At 55.3% G+C, this 12,998-nt stretch overlaps 1 protein-coding gene across 6 annotated transcripts in view; it reads left to right on the top strand.

The window, feature by feature from the left end:
* The window catches only part of ZNF385C (zinc finger protein 385C), a 51,898-nt gene that overhangs the window by 1,133 nt on the left and 37,767 nt on the right, over window positions 1–12,998 (top strand). The gene's annotated exons all lie outside the window — the stretch shown is intronic.

The raw sequence follows: 12,998 nt of genomic DNA, 5'->3' as shown, positions 1-12,998 counted from the left end.
GGAGTGTGAGCTTTGGGGTCAGAAAAACCTGAGTTCTATCTCCTCTACCTACCATGTGACTTTGGACGAGTTACTCAACCTCTGTGAGTTTGCATCCTTACCTATAAAATGGGGGTAATAATAGAACCCACCTCATAGGGTGGCTGCAAGGATTAAATGAGAACCTGCACGTAGAGCGCTTAGCACAGTGCCCGGCACCTGGCGAGGGCTCACTGAGTCTAAGTGTCCCCTCATATGTAGGACAGCAAAGCTGATCTACGGAGGTGGGTGGGAGAGGTGGAAATTTGTTTTCAAACTTGGCTAGAGAGCAAAGCCTTTCACCAGTACCCCTGCCTCTACCACCAGTCCCTGCTGATCCCTGGTCCAGCTGATGTGTCTGAGACGTTCAAGGCTCCTCCTTCTCTCTTAGTTGCCCTTTTTGTCTCAGGGATGGGGGAGGGGCCCTGCCAGGGCAGGAACGTGTGACAGCAGGAGCCCAGTTGGGGATCATTGGAACAAGCCCTGGCTTGGAGACCCAAACTGAAAAAAAAAGAGTCTTTTTTCATCACCTCCCTGCCTTCCCTGCTCCAGAAATCCAGAAATTGAGATCGAGTCGCACTAATTTTTTCCTGGAAGGTAAATAATAAAAGTACCTGAAAGTCCTGTGTGGGGATTGTCCAAGCTGTCCTCCGGTGGAAAGACAGCTTCAGTCTATGGCCCGAGCTCTGGAGGCCGCTGAGAAGGCTGGGCCCAGTAGGACCCTTAAACCTGGGTGGGAAGGAGATGCCGCTGCCCTGAGCTGGGCCCGTTCAAGGGCTCCACTCCAGCCTTCTTCCAGCCATTTCCCTCCGTGTGGGGTGAGCAGTCAAAGGGATGAGCCTACCAGGAGCCTTGCATCCCCTGCAAGAGCAGACTCCTGTTACCTGTGACTCCCTGCCCAGGTCACCAGCTTGCTCCAGGCCTGCGTGAGCAAGCCTGGGGATCTGACCTCCCCAGAGCAGATTTTCCCACGAGCGTATAAACCCTACGCCTGAGGGATGGCCAAGGGGAAGCTATTTGCCGGGTGTGGATGGAGCTAGGATTTGTAGGCTGGGACTTCACACACAGGCATGGAAGTCCCTGGAGGTGCAGAAAGAAGCTAGCAGTAGGAAGCGGGGTGCTGGCCCGGGGCCAGGGTAAGAGTGGACCTCTCTTTCCCCAGACAGCTTCATTCTGGTACATGACTCCCAGGAGTCAGTGAAATTTGAATCTGAACCTGATCTTCCAGGTCATTATGAAGGTATATTTTATCAAGGTAGGAAGTTGGAACCTGTTTAAGTTGGTTAGCTTGATTTATAACTTTTAAATATTGAGACATGTGTCTGTGGGCCTCTGCTTGTCCTCTTGCCCCAGGCCCTGCAAATTTCAGGGGTGGGCCTGGCTAGTCCCGTGACTAAAATTGCCATTTGGTGAATTCCCTCCGTGTTCTCCTTGCTCCCCAATAAAGTAGCCTTCCTATAAAATTAGGTTCAGGACATGCTCACCTGAACCAGGAAGGAATTTCAAGGTGAAATAAAACCTGTCAGCCGTTGCCAACAAGCAACCACCCCCTTGGGCCTCCTGACCTCATTCTCCACCACAAAATTGGAACAATTTGTAAAAATGTCCTGTGATGCTTGAGAGGGAAGAGAAGAGGAGTTGCTTGTCTCCTGGATGTGGTGTGGATGTGGGTACTCACTGCACCCCACCCAGGGAGCAAGGAGACAACTAAATGGGGCTGCAGCAGCAGGAAGGCTGGACATAAGACTAGGAGAAGACCGTAGGGCCCCAGCCTGCCTCCAGCTGCTGTTCTCAGAGGGAGCTCTACCTGCAGCCAGGAAGGGGACCACATATCTGTCATGTGGGTCTCCCATGAGTTTGGATGGGGAAGAGTATGGGGGCCAGCTGGCCAGGCAGTGGTGGTCGCGCCTGGTGAGGGTGCACAGCGCATTGGTCTTGACTGTAGGGGAGGGGCCCCTGGCACCTGGACACACCATCTGTGCAGAAGGGAACAGCACAGAGCCTTTTTTGCACCTGTATGTGACTCACTTATTGATTCTAATTGAGCTGTCTGACGATCAAGCCAGCCACCTTGGCCTCAGAAGTGCTTTGAGGTGCCTGATGGAACTGGACACACGCACACACCCCCAGGCATGCACGCCACTGCCACTAACTCCCTGATAAGCTATATGCAGGCTCACGCTCCTAAATACCCCTTCAAGAGAGATCTCAGGTGTGCAGGCAGTTTGCAGACCCCCGTGCCCTCACCACAGGCACAGCCTGGCTCTCCCTGATCAGTGACTTCATTCACCTTGGTTGACCCACCAGCTCAGGGCTTACTTGAGTATAGCTGGGGCCAGGTGCCTGCAGTGGTTCCGGGTGGGGACAGGAGGCAGGGCTGCCCTCCTGGGATTGCCCGCAGACCCCACGGGGCTTGGACCCACCAGGAGAGTGTCTCCAGGTCCTGAGTCTCCTCTCTGTCCATCCGTCCTCATGTAGTTCTCCATGGATGTCTTTCCACCTCCCAGTCTGTACATGTGCCTGCCCCTGGGCCCACGTGCTCCTGTGCCCTTCATTTCCCATCCCTGTCTCTTCTCTCTCCCTAACTGTGCGCCGATCTCTCCTTCTAGTGCCCACCTCTCTTTCTCCTTTCTCTCCCCTTTTCTCCAGTGGCGTGAATGCTTGGGTGTGTGTGCGTGTGTCCAGTTCCATCAGGCCCCTCGAAGCACTACTGAGGCCAGGGTGGCTGGCCTGATCGTCAGACAGCTCAGTTAGAATCAATAAGTGAGTCGCACTCAGGTGGCAAGGGGCAGACACACACAGAAGGTGTGTCTGTGTGCATGTCTGTCCCTTTCTTTTTGCCCCCTAGTCTCAATCTCTGTCCTTGCCTCTCTGGCTCTGAGTCCCTCTGACTGTGGGGGCCTCTCTATGTCTGTCTTTCTGTGTCTGTGTTTCTAGCTTTTCTTTTCTCCATCTCTGCCTCTAAGTCTCTCAGCCTCGCTCTGTCTTACTCTCTTGAGGAGTCCCAGGGGAACAGGACACCCAAGAGCTCTGCGTGTGGAGAAGGGGGAAAGTGTCCAGCGGGCGCCATCACGGCAAGGGGGAGGGAGGGCTAGCGGCCCTGAGGAGGCCAGATGCGGGCTCACGGCCCTCCTCCTTCTCTTTGGCTCCAGACTCCGCAATGTCGTTCTTCAGCCCGGGGTCAGAGGCCTGGGAGCAGGCCTGGGCGGTGGGGGTGACCAGCGAGAGATCCCCTTGTCTGGTTGACGTGATTGACCTTGAACCAAAGGAAGGGTGTGGGGGATTTGGAGGCTCCCGCAGAAGAGGCGTTGACCAGAGTGGGGCTGAATTGACACTTTTTCTTTTTCCTCGAAGCAGCCAAGCGCAATCCACTCATCTCGGGCTTCCTGCTCCAAACCACCACTGGGCTCCCCACCCTGTTCCAAACATTTCCGCCAACTGCGCAGTCCATGGGGCCTGTTTAAACAGCCTCCCTGCCCTCTTCCCGGGGCTCCCCACCTCTGCTGGCCTCTCCCTTGCTGCCAGGCTGGCTTCTCGCACAGGAGCTGCTGTGTTGGCTGTTTGTTTATCTGACTGAGGTTTGCTTGGGTGGAGTGAGGACCGATTCCACAGATACTTCTCCCCACTTCAGATGCCCAGGCAAGAGGCCAGGCCCGGCTCCAGCCTGGGACCCACTGCCCTCGCTGCCCTCCCCACACCCCCGCCCACTTGTCTTATGCACCCAGTTCTCTCTACCCTCCTGGTCTCGGGTTTCTTGATTCCTACTACTCATGCCAGCTGACCCCTCCCCCCAAGGAACAGAAGGTGACTGATGAGAGCTCTGGCCCCAGAAGGGCAGGGCAGGGACACCCAGGTCCCAGAAGGGGAGAGAAAATGACAGGTCGAGGTGCTAGGAGCTGGAACCCCTGGCTCCTCTGGGGATGTCCAAAGAGGGACAGGTGGGATGTGATCCTTGGAGCGTGGGAGAAGTCTGTTCACCTGCCTCCTCACCCCTTTGGCTGAGGCTAGAGCCAGTGATAAAGCAAGACTGTGACAAATGCCAAGAGCCAAGGATGCCTTGAAGGAAGGATTCTCTAATGGACTTGGGGCCCCTCCTGAGATCCATCTCCAGAGCTGCCCCCTGGGACCCTGAGGGTCTTGCCGTGCCTCAATTCTGGATGATGCCTCACGGGATACAGAACTTTCTCATCCCATGCTGTGCACACCTGGAGAGGCAAAAGTCTTCACGGATGAGGAAAGCTCTGGCTTGGAGTGGCGGGGTAGACTCAGACCAGGGCTCCTCCCTCCCCCCGTCAGGGCTCCTTCCAGGACTGTGCTGGAGCTGCTCCGTGGGCAAAAGGAGCCATGACAGCAGGCATTCCTCTCTTCTCCTGGCATCTCACCATCACCCACATCCCCTCCTTCTTAGAGACCTGGAGTGGAGACTCCTGTTCCTGTATCTCTGCCTGGGAAGGGAGTGGAGGGGCAGGTAGCATTCTCATGACCTCATTCTGACGTTTGCTGTCCTACTTAGCAGCTTCCTGAGGGAAAGGGACAAGCGAGGCTTTGAGAGAGGGTTTCAACAAGTGGGGTGCTAATTGGGAAGTCCACTGTCCCTAGGTCAGACTGGGGCAGCTATTTCCAATCTGCAGGATGAGGTGTGGGGGTGCGGAGGGGAGGGGGTGTCCGGAAGTTTCTCCAAATAGCCTGACAGGCAGCCAGATATGGGAGTTAGGCTGCAGGGGGGTGGGGTCTAGCTGGGGGTGGTTGGCCTGTTGGCACCTGGACCTGGACCTTGGGAAACTGGGCAAGGGGCAAAAACGAAGCAGGACCACTTCCCTTGAACTTGGTGTCCTGAGTAAAGCGCGACTAGAGGTGGAAGGGTGTGTCTCTCTTCTCTCCCAAGGGCCCTTTAAGCTCCAGTCCACTCCCCTGCCCCTTATCCCAAAGACATTTTTATTCCTTCATTCAACAAATATGTATTTTTTATGTTACATTAAAAAAATATGAGGTCCCCATATACCCCCCATTCCCTTCACCCCATTCTTCCCACATCAACAACCTCTTTCATCATTGTGTCACATTCATTGCATTTGGTGAATACATTTTAGAGCACTGCTGCAACACATGGATAGTGGTTTACATTGTAGTTTACACTCTCCCCCAGTCCACCCAGTGGGCCGTGGCAGGACATGCACTGTCCAGCATCTGTCCCTGCAGTACCACCCAGGACAACTCCAAGTCCTGAAAATGCCCCCACATCATATCTCTTCTTCCCTCTCCCTACCCTCAGCAGCTACCATGGCCACTTTCTTCACATCAATGCTATAATTTCTTTCATTACTAACCACAATAGTTCCATAGTAGAATATCAGTAAGTCCACTCTAATGCATACTCTATTCCTCCAGCCTGTGGACCCTGGGATGGTTATGTCCATTCCACCTCTGTGTCCAGAGGGGGCTTAGGTTCCACGTGGATGATGGATGCAATTCTCCTGCTTGCAGTTGTAGGCACTCTTGGCTCTCTGGTGTGGTGGTTGACCTTCTTCACCTCCCTGTTAGCTGGCCAGGGTAAGTCCAATAAACCAGATGGTAGGAGTTGCAAGTCTGCTGAGGCTCAGGGCCTGGCTGTCACATGGACAGTCCAGAGATTCAGGTCTCCTGAGTATACACCATCAACAAATGTTTTTTGAGCCCTACTTGTGTTCTACTTGCTAGCCCTTCCCCCGGGGATTTAAGGAGGGCCGAGACAGGGAGCTGTCAGAGAACAGGAGCAAGGGAGGAGGAAATCTCGCTCAGGCAGTGAGATGAAGGAAAGCCTCTCCTGGAGGTGATGTGTTTTCAGCGGCAGCCATGAGAAGGAAGAGGCAGGGCCAACAGGAAAAGAGGCAGAGGGAACTGAGAAGGCTCTGAGGCGAGGGTGTGCTGGCAGTGCTCAAGGCACAGAAAGACACCAGTGTGACTGGCGTATCCCAAGCAAGGCAGGGAGTGGCACAGAAACAGATCGGAAGGCCACAGGCTATTTTGACCCCACGGATGTTTTAAATGCAAACATTTTAAACCAAACGCATACCATCATTGAAGACTCTTTTCAGAAGGTATTTTCCAGCTTGGATTCTATTCATCCAGCTTCATTCCTTGATCAGGGTTTTCCATTTCTTCCCAATGGTACCTTTAAACAAATTTCCACTTTTTCATTCCATTTTCATTGCATGGAAATGGTTTTGGGTGGGATCAATTCTGTATAAATTTTGCTGCCAAGATTTGATGCGTCAATCAGTATGGGGGCTGTGGGCTCCTGACCCTACACGCTGCATCTGTGCCTTGGCCTGGGTTACCCCATTCGATTTTGGAAGATTAGAGCACAGTCAAGGCTTGATTCTGTCCATTTTCACCAATAATGAATTTTCCAGTTCTAGTGGTGTCAGTGTCACTTGCACCAGAAATATTTTTAGATAGAGAGTTTGTATTTATATCTCAGTTAATCTGTGGGAGGGATCCAGTGGCAGGAGTGGGTTGGGAGAGGAGACAAATTTAGGGGAGGCAGGTAGGAGCCAGAACTCCCAAGCTGGGGTAAGGATTCTCCCAAATGGAAGGAGAAGCCTTTGGAGGTTTCAGGCAGAAAGTGACACGAGCAGATTTGCCTTTTTCAAAAGCTTGCTCTGGCTGTGGGGGCCACGGTGGCTGCGAAAAGGGGCGCGTTGGGGAGGGGAGGCCAGGAGGCAGAGAGTTCTCACACCCCAGGTTCCTCCCTTCCTCCTGGTGTTCCAGGCAGCTCCGAGGCCCCCCAACACCCCAGAGTCTGGCCAGGGTGTGCAGGGTGGAGACCAAGACCTGGGGCTTTTCCTTGGGGCTCCCTCCCTGCCCTGCCAAGATTAGGGGGGATGGTGGCAGCCCTCAGACGCGCCCACCTGGAGACACGCGGCAGGGGCAACCTGGGCAGCTCGGAGAACTGGCGGGGAGACAGACCCAGACACAAGGCGCTTGTCCGGCTCCAAGCTCAGGGCGTGCGCGACCCCGGGCAGGGGCACAAAGGGGCCTCTGTCGGCTTGGGGCACCGCACCCATCTGGCCGGGCTGGGCGCCTGAAGAGTGACGGAGGTGGGCCAGGGTGCTTGGAGAGAGACGGAGGCTTTGACGTGAACAGCTCCGAGGTCTGAGTCTCATGTGGGACAGGTCACTTCCTCCCCCTAGCCCCTAAACCTCTGACGTGGGATCTTACCCCCAGTCTCCCAGACCTGGTACATCATCCAGACCCATCCTGTTGACTTAATGACCTTCCTAGGACAATGTATTTTAAAATGTTATTTAACAAACACATACAGTGCTTACCATGTGCCTGGTTGCGAAACACTTCACAAATATTGACTGGTTTAATCCTCATCACAACTGTCTAAGAGAGGTGCTGTTTTCTTTATCTCCTTCTTAGAGATAGGGAAACTGAGGCACAGAGGTGTCCAAGGTGGCACGGGTAGGATTCAAACCCAGGCACCATGGCTATACTATGCTGCTTCCAGAAAGGAAGGGGTGGGGGCAGGGAATATAGGGGTATCCTGGAGAAAAGGGGGAGCTTTGGAGAGCAGAAGGCTGCATGGCCTCCCTTCTCAGGGCCTGGCCTGGGTCAGAACCAAGAATGGGAGGGAGAGAGGTCAGACTCTGCGAGAGGAATTCTGGAACCAGAGACCCAGGCGGGGGGTGAAGCAGGGGTCTTGAGGGGCAGGCACGAGGTGTGGGAGCAGCTGTCCTGAGTGGGGCTGGGGTAGCTTTGGGATTCCTTCAGCAAGGATGAGTCATACCCTGTGGGTGCCAGGCTTGATGCCAGGTGCTGTGAGGAGCCAGCCCTGCCCAGGGAGCCCAGGGGCAGCCGGACACGAAGCCTGGACGTAGGACAGAGGGCGTGGGGGCTTCGTCCAGGGGCTGAGGGCAGCAGGAACACGGAGCCCGCGGCTTCCCTGAGCTCACAGAGGTGGGGACCATCAGGCTTGAGGACAAGCATGATTTGACTGGCTGAGGAGGGAGCAGGGCTTCCCGGGAGGAGGCCAGGGAGGTGGGATGGTGCTTGAGGGAAGGAGCCAGCGGTCCCGGGGGGCTGTGGCTGAGCTCAGTACGAAGAGGTCGCCGAGTGCCCAGCGACTTGCTCTCCTAAATGCATCTCTAGACCTGTCTGCTCAGAATCACCTGGGTGCTAAAAAGGGCAGACACTCACCCCAGGTGCCTGAACCGGGGGGCTCGGGCAGTGGGGCCCAGCCCGGCCAGCTTGACAGGCTCCCAGGTGACACTCATTTCACTAGGTACGTGGGAAACGTTCAACTAAGCAGCAGAATCACCTGGGCACAATGCGGACGTCCCCGTGACCAGGTCACCCCCCAGACCAATCCCCGAAGAATCCCTGGGGAGGGGCGCAGGCACCAGAAGCTGTCCAAGCTGCCAGGGATGGGTGGAGGGAGCTCATCCCTGCCGTGGCGGAGGGCCCGTGGTCTACTGTAAGGCCTGTGCCTCGGGTCATTCAGGTCTGGGTAGAACTGTCCCCTCCTTAGAGAGGCCTACCCCGACCCCCCACCCTCTTCAAGCCTTCATCCTCCCTGACTCATATGCTTATCTGCTTATTGCCTGAGCCCATCCCCAGACCGCCAGCCCCACGAGGGCTCCCCGGGACTTCTGTTCACTGCCGGCCCCCCCGGGGTGTAACATGGAGGGCCTGGACTATAGTCAGGTTCAGCAGACACTTCCCAAGTAAGCTGACTGAGCCCCAGCTCTGTGCCAGGCACAAGGGGAGACCCGTCCAGATCATCTCTTAATCCTCTCAGCAGCTCCACAGGGTTTATACAGATCAGAGAGGTGAAGCAACCAGCCCGGGTCTGACAGCTCCAGAGCCTGGGCTCTGTCCACTGCCCCGCGCTGCTCCCAGCCAAGCCTTCGAGCTGTGGGATGCTGCCTGGCCGCCTGGAGGCCGGACAGAGGCCCCAGGGGGATGGGGACGTGTTGACACAGCCCGTGCTGGGCGTTGACTGGAGCCTCAGCGGCTCTTGAAAGGCCTCCTTCACGGCCAGCGACGGCCGCACGCTCCCGCCCACAGGACGATCTGAGAGGAGGACGCCCTGATGGGGCGGCAGCTGCCCCCTGGCCAGCAAGGGTGGCCGTGGCCTCCCCACCATCTCCCTCAGCCCATACAGGGCTCTCTCCTCCCTCTGCCCCTGCCTCAGGCAATGCAGATTCCCAGGGTCATGCTCAGTCTCCCTCTGCCTCCAGCCTTCTGCAGTTAGGGGGAAGGGGCCCAGTGGGGGTGGACTGGGGTGGGAGGATCCTACTGGACAAACTAAGGAATTAAAAGCCTCAGGAAATGAGGGGTGGGTCAGGAGAGGGGAAGGCCTGCATTTCCACTGGGTTGATCCTGGCGGGCAGTCAGGGCTTCTCCCTGTGCTTCTGAATGCAGCTCTTTAAGTAAGAGGGACGGTAGCCAGGGTCCCACGAGGACCCCCGGGGCCTTCCCCTTTCTTCTTGGGACAGTATGGGGAAGTCCCCCCAGGAAGCTGCTTTCTAGATCGTTGTTGCTGATAATCTGGGGCAGGGGCCACCCCTGCTCCTGGGCCCCCCCGGCTCTCCACCTCCCTCCTCCAGCCCCAGCCTCTCCCACATACCCTAGGTGGCTCTGCCAAGCTAGGTGAGGAGGCTGGAGTAATTTCCGTTGTGCTGGCAACAAACAAGCTGGATATAGTTCTAGACTGGGAAAGAGTGGGGCCAGGGCTGGCAGCCCAGGAAGGCGAGATGGTGGGCAGGAAGGGAGGGGCTTAGGTTAGACATGGGGGGTGGGCACCCTGGGTTGGGACAGGGGATCAAGTGATGAGGTTTTTGGTATTCTACCCAGACCCAGTCTTGCCTCGCTTTTTTGCTCCGTTGGTTTCCAGATGCACAGCTGTGTGGATGTGCAGGCGCATCACCGTCCTCTCTGCTGTAACTAAGGATGTCATCCCTTACGCCATGGTGACTCTTTATAGCTTGCAGGGTGTTTTCTTTATGTTCTCTTATCTAATCTTCTCAGCCATCAGTCTGGAGACAGGGAGGTTATTATCAGTTATTGTTGTTATCATTATTCCCATTTTACAGAGGAGAAAACTGAGTTCCAGAGAGAAGGGACATGCTTCCAGTAACACAGGTCTAGGCACAGTCATAATATAAAAGCATGTTTGCCTGCTTCTGAGTGACTCCAGTTCCCCTGAGTCTCTGAATCATACCCACAGACACACACACTCACCCTTCTCCTGCGGCTCCTCCCCCTCCCTTTTTACCACAACTCAGAAGTCGCCCTGGGCCTACAAAAGTCATCCTGTCCATCCCCCTGCCTCTAGCCCAATGCAGTGGGGCCTCCACGTGGCCTGGATCTGGAGCTCGGCTGGCCACGGTCCAGGAGAGGGCGATGGTGGCAAAGTCAGGGGAGTCAAGGGTGTCAGCTGCTGCTGCTGTTTTTTGAGCAAAGACTTTGAAAGTTTAATGTGATAATCTCTTCCTGATTATTGCAAACCGAGGGCCTTGGGCCTGTCCAAGAATGCATTCCTGGCACACAGGGAAGGGGAGCGACTGTGGTAGAGCCTTCCAGCCCCCCTGCCCCTCATCCTCATACACACTGGGAAAGAGCCAAGTCTCTGCCCATTCTTTATTGGAAGGAAGGGGTTTTTAGATCATGGAGGGACAGTCCAGGCCTCTGCTTTGACACCTGGACCAGAGGACCCCAACCCTTCCCTTCTAGGTCTGAGAATTTAATATTCTAGAAAGAATCCGCCAGGGAGTCCAGCAAAGAGGGCCTACTATGTGCCAGGCGCTGGGCCGAGAAGGGGTCAGGGTTTGGGTTGGGCAGGAGGCCTAGGAAAGCAGCCCAGCCAGGGGCCCTGGAAGGGACCCAGAAAGTCGTCATGCTGCCCATGCCCCCCATTTTACTGCCTGGGAAACTGAGGCCGTTTGCTCTTGTCTCCACATCATCCCTGCCCAGAGATAAACCAATTAGCGCCATGTCTGGCTCTGTGTTCCCAGCACCTGTCTCATTATTTGAGGATTTATGTCCTGGTCACCATGAAGGACAACGGTCTGAGTTTCCACTGGGGGGGAGTGGGGCCTGCCCCGGAGCCCAGCAGAGGCAGGAGGTGGTGCTGTCCTGCTTGGGGCAGGATGGGGATTTGATTTCAGGGGGATTTACAATGGTGGGAGCCGCCCTGGGCACATGGTGGCTCTGGGCTATTTTAGGAGGCAAAAGGCTGGCCCTGCAGGGGGAGGGGTCAGGGCGGACTGGCTCGAGCCTATTAGTGAGTTGGCCCTTTCAACAGGCGTGGGAAGGAGCCGGGATGGATGGCGCAGGCAGGGGCCCAGAATTATGCCTCTCACCCCTGAGCGCAGGCTGAGCTGGGAGCAGGAGAGAAGAAGCCAGTGGATAGACAGGGGGCTCTGGATCCTGGCCTGGGCCTCTTTGCCACAAGTTTTGCATAGCTGGGGACCCTGGCTGTTTATTAGGAACAATTGTGATAATAATCTCATACTTTGTAGAAGCAACATGTAATTGAGGACTCAGAAAAGGCCCCATGGGGCAGGTAAAGGGCATGGCCTTGAAGTCAGGCGCAGCGGGCTACTTCCAAGGTGAGTCACGTTGGCTGCCTAAGCCCCTTCACCTCTCTAAGCCGCGGGGCCCTGGTCTCCAAAGCGGGGACCACATGATGCCCGTTGTATTAATTGTTTTATTAATCTGCAAGGATGATCTCCAATCACCATCTGCCATATTGTTATGTATGAATTGCCCCGTTTTACAGATAAAGAAACTGAAGCCCAGAGAGGGGAAGTGACTTGCCTAAGCTCACATAGCCAGAGCCAGGAGCCCTGCTCATTTCTCCCATACCCAGAGTGAGTGTTGGTTCATTTTGTAAATCCAGCAGTACGTGCTGGTTGCCTCCTGCGTGCCAGGCGCAGTCCTAAGGCTGGGGATTCATCCACAGTCTCAACAGAGGAAGAGGAGATAATGGGATGAGACTGGGCAGCAGTGAGCTGGAATGGCTGAACTGGAGAGTCAGTGCCTTTATTTAGGCTCAGGGTCATTTTCCGGCAGGAGCGGGCTTGACTGGGGGCCTGGATCCCTTGCTAGGCGAGGGGTAGGTGGGCAGGGGGTGCCAGCACCACCTGGCACTGCCAGCTCTCCATGATTAAAAAGAGTTTTTCTGGGTTTTCTTCCACCTCTCACTACCTTTATAGGAAAGAAATGTTGCTGGGTATATTGGGAGACAGTCCTTAGAGGCACCATGGCACAGTGGAAAGAGATCCTAGGCTTTGGAGTCAGCCAGAAATGGTTCGAATCCCGACTCCACCCCTATCTAGCTGTGTGACCTTGGACAAGTAAATTAACCTCTCAGAACCTCCCTTTCCGTATCTTCAAAAGGAGGGGGCCAGGCCCAACTTTAAAGGGTGATGGGGAGGATAAAATAAATCAATAAGTGATGTGTGGAAGAGCCTGGGATATGGAAGGCAGCATTTGGTCTGTGTGCATGGTTGGAGTTTAGGGGTGTGTTATTCCTAGGTATCTAGGGGAAGCCACGTCGCTGTGGTGGCACTAAGCTGGCAGGGAGCTGGCACCTGTGGTCCTGCTGAATGATTTCCACAGGCCAGGGAGTATGGGAGAGTCAGCAAGCCTGAACCAAAGGGCTGATGCTCATGGGTCAAGACATCACTGGCTTGGAAACTGGATGGGGAGGCTGAGCTCTCCAGCGCACCATGTAAAAATAGACCTGGGGGTGCCAGTGCCCCTCAGCCCTATAAAGAGCTAACTCCAGAGTGCAGAAAAGTTCATGGGTGGGCAGCCTGAAGAGGGGACAGGGTCGAGGACTGTGGGAGACGATCTTCTCCCTTGTTCTCTTTGTAGAAGGACCCTGAAAGCACAAATAAGTTTAGAGGGATGTGACAGATAAAACCCCTGGAAACCAAATATGGATATTATGCTGTTTAGTTCAGGGCAATTGGTCATGCAGGGTA

Source organism: Dasypus novemcinctus, chromosome 21, assembly GCF_030445035.2.
Source record: "Dasypus novemcinctus isolate mDasNov1 chromosome 21, mDasNov1.1.hap2, whole genome shotgun sequence".
NCBI lineage: Eukaryota > Metazoa > Chordata > Mammalia > Cingulata > Dasypodidae > Dasypus > Dasypus novemcinctus.
Note: the sequence above shows the minus strand (reverse complement) of the source record. Positions and strands in the feature narration are given on the sequence as shown.